Below are 3,684 nucleotides of genomic sequence, written 5' to 3' on the forward strand. Positions count from 1 at the left end.
AACAGAGGAGACTGGGTCAATTCCATAGTGTGTGTCCGGAAAAGGAATGGAGATCTTAAAGTCTGTATGGACCCCAAGGACCTTAATAAATGTATCAAAAGGGAGCAGTTTCAGTTTCCTAAGAGGGAGGAGATAGTGTGCAAAATGGCTGGCGCACATTATTTCTCCAAGTTGGATGCTTCAAATGGATTGTGGCAGGTGAGGTCCGATGCAGCCAGCACCAAACTGTGTACTGTCAATACCCTCTTTGGAAGATATACCTTTAAGAGGTTACCTTTTGGCATAAGCTGCCCCACGAGCTCTTTCACAAGGCCATGGAAAGTGTCATTGAGGGGTTAGAGAGGGAGTTTCTGTGTATGTGGATGATTTTTTGTTCTGAATGTCCATTATTCAGGAACACAATGAGCGGATGGAAAAGACTACAGAGGGTACAGAAGCATGGTTTGAAGCTAAATCATATAGGAAAGGCATTCAGCGGGTTTTGGGTATGGTCAATTATAAGTTTGTACCAAATCTGTCAGCTAGAACAGTGAAATTAAGGACACTCCTTCAGGACAAGACTGAGTTCTCGTGGAACAGAGAACATGAAAGAGAGTGGAACAATATAAAGAACATTTTGGCTGAAGCCAGTGCTACATTTTTTTCAAACCTGAGAGGCCTACTAAGGTGTCCACGGACTCATCCAAAGATGGCATTAGAGCAGTGCTGCTTCGGGAGCATCAAGGTGTGTGGAAGCCTGTGGCTTATGCAGCCCCTTCTTTGACCGATGCTGAGAAGCGTTATGCTCAAATAGAAAAGGAGTGCCCAGGGTTGGTCGTTGGTCGTGACAAGTTTCACTGTTACATTTGTCACAGAAGGTGATTCTAGAAACAGACCCATAAACCCCTTATTCCAATCTCTCTAAATCTGAATGACATGCCTCTTCATCTTCAAAGGATGATGATGAAGTTGTAACGCTATGATTTTGTTCTAACCTATGTGCCTGTGTCAACTTTAGTGGTAGCTGATGCCCTCTCAAGGGCTCCACCAGCAGTGGCCCAAATCAGCCTCAGACAGGAGTCTATGGAGGAGGAGGAGGTTGCCCTGCATGTGGATATGGTCATGGAGTCACTTCCTGTTTCTGAGCAGCAACTTAGAAAAATAGCTGAAGAGACCACAACGGATTCCATTCTTTGCAAGGTGATTCATAATCTGGAAAATGGCTGGCAAAAAGGCTCATGTAAGCAGTACTTCCCACTAAGCGCAGAGCTGTCAATGGTGTGCTGTTGAAGAACAATAGAATGGTGATACCGACTTCAATGCAACAGGAGATGTTACAGAGAGTACATGAAGGACATCTGGGGGCTGAGAAATGTAAGAGAAGGGCTAGAGTGTCCCTTTAATGGTCAAATATAAATGCTGACATTGAGCAAATGGTGGGAAATTGTGACACATGTCTCAAATGTCATTATAGACAGCCCAAGGAGCCCATGGTTATGGGAGAGGTACCCGCCTCATCCTGGGAGAAGGTTGGAGTCGACTTGTTTCACTGCAATGGTAAGGACTATTTGTTGACTATCGACTACTTGTCAAATTTCCCTGAAATTGCACTCTTGTCCAGCACAACAGCAAAGACGGTCATTTTGCACTTGAAATGTTTTGTTAGGCATGGGATTCCCCTAGTGGTGGCTTCTGATAATGCATGTCAGTTTGAGATGTTTGCAGAGCATTATGAGTTCAGACATATAACCTCTACTCCGCTGTATCCTCCGCTGTGCAAATCTTGAAGAGACTTATAAAAGGCAGCACACAGTGGGACTGATCCATACTTGGCTTTCTTGTCTTACAGAGCAGCTCCCTTGGAATGTGGCCAGTCACCTGCAGAACTCTTAATGGCCGCAATAGAGAAAACCTTTTGAGAACGCAGGAGACGTTTGAGGATGCTCAGGACACCAGCATACTGCCACTGGGAACACAGAAAAAAAGAAACGAGAACAAGTGGGGATGTGACTAGGAGTAGGACAGAAGCTTCGGACACAGTGCCTCAGACCCTGCGCAGGTCTGAGAGGGCCAGCAGGCCTCCAGAAAGATTGAATATTCAGTGGTGATGATTAATGAACAAAAGACTGGCTCATTGAGTTGTTGTGGTTTGTTCTGATATGTTCACGATTGACTATTTGGAAACAGAGATGAATCGATATTTGTGAATTGACATTGCTTGTTGATGAAATGTGTACGTTTTGTATAAAAACAATATATATACACTACCGTTCAAAAGTTTGAGGTCTCTTAGAATTGTCCTTGTTTTTGAAAGAAAATACAAATTGATCAGAAATACAGTGTAGACATTGTTAATGTTGTAAATGACTATTGTACCTGGCCATTTTGAGCCTGTAATCGAACACACAAATTCCGATGCTCCAGATACTCAACTAGTCTAAAGAAGGCCAATTTGATTGCTTCTTTAATCAGAACAACAGTTTTCAGCTGTGCTAAGATAATTGCAAAAGGGTTTTCTAATGATCAATTAGTCTTTTTGAAATGATAAACTTGGATTAGCTAACACAACGTGCCGTTGGAACACAGGAGTGATGCTTGTTTAATGGGCCTTTGTACGCCTATGTAGATATTCCATACAAAATCAGCCAATTCCACCTACAACGGTCATTTACAACATTAACAATGTCTACACTGTATTTCTGATCAATTTGATGTTATTTTAATGGACAAAAAATGTGCTTTTCTTTCAAAAACATGGAAAATTCTAAGTGACCCCAAACTTTTGAACAGTAGTGTGTATATATGTAAAAAAAAAAAAAGAAATTAAAAAAAGGAAGATAATTGATGGGGTTCTGAGTGATGGTTTTACAACACTCTTTTACGACACCTGTGGTGTATGTGTAGCAATGGTGGAATAACATTCAAACTCGTTAACTATGATTGATGGAGCTGGTTGTCCTTGCTCACTGTAACTAACAAAGTAATACACTAGGCCTTTATTCCTGTATGAGCGGAGAAAAATACTTGTCAGCAGAGCTGGGAGGAAAGTACCCGAAAACATCTTCCCACCTCCCCACTGCTAAGGGCCCGTTTGGCCAGTACATCAACTGCCTTGATCCCCTCCAGTCCCACATGGACTGGGATCCAAGTAAATCTTATCTGTATACCCATCTGTCTCACCCTGCCATGGGTTTGTAGTACTTCATACAGCGCAGGTCTTGTCTACTACGTGAGCCAGAGGACTGCAGACTCATCAATACTCTCCCACATGATATTATCATAACCTGCCAGGTACTGGAAGAAAGGAAAGTGGCTGCAGCTACTCCAGATGTGGAGGTATGCCTCACTTCTCACCAATTCTGAAATGAAATATTGTTTTGCAGGTCAGAAGTGTCCGCATAGCCTTTTCCCTCTTAGAATCACTGTGGTGGAGGTAGCTTGACGTTCGATGGGCCTAGGTTTGACTTTCGCATCCAGCTACTGTTCATAACTCTGAAGGATGCCAGCATGCAGAAATGTCAGATCCAATGATGTGTATAAACCCTGGAAACCATGTGTTTGATGTCATACCATTCGCTCCGTTCCAGCCATTAGTATGAGCCGACCCTCCCCTCCGCCACTGATGTCATACCATTCGCTCCGTTCCAGCCATTAGTATGAGCCGACCCTCCCCTCCGCCACTGATGTCATACCATTCGCTCCGTT

The 3,684-nt window shown here is 43.3% G+C and overlaps 1 long non-coding RNA gene across 1 annotated transcript; it reads left to right on the top strand.

Annotated features, from left to right (window-relative positions):
* Positions 1-1,118: 1,118 nt before the first annotated feature.
* On the top strand, positions 1,119-2,305 carry LOC124006759. Its single transcript, XR_006833833.1, has 3 exons — positions 1,119-1,353; positions 1,454-1,536; positions 1,829-2,305. It is a non-coding gene; the product is annotated as an uncharacterized LOC124006759 (long non-coding RNA).
* The last annotated feature ends 1,379 nt before the right edge of the window (positions 2,306-3,684 follow it).

Source organism: Oncorhynchus gorbuscha, linkage group LG20 (assembly GCF_021184085.1).
Source record: "Oncorhynchus gorbuscha isolate QuinsamMale2020 ecotype Even-year linkage group LG20, OgorEven_v1.0, whole genome shotgun sequence".
Taxonomy (NCBI): Eukaryota; Metazoa; Chordata; class Actinopteri; order Salmoniformes; family Salmonidae; genus Oncorhynchus; species Oncorhynchus gorbuscha.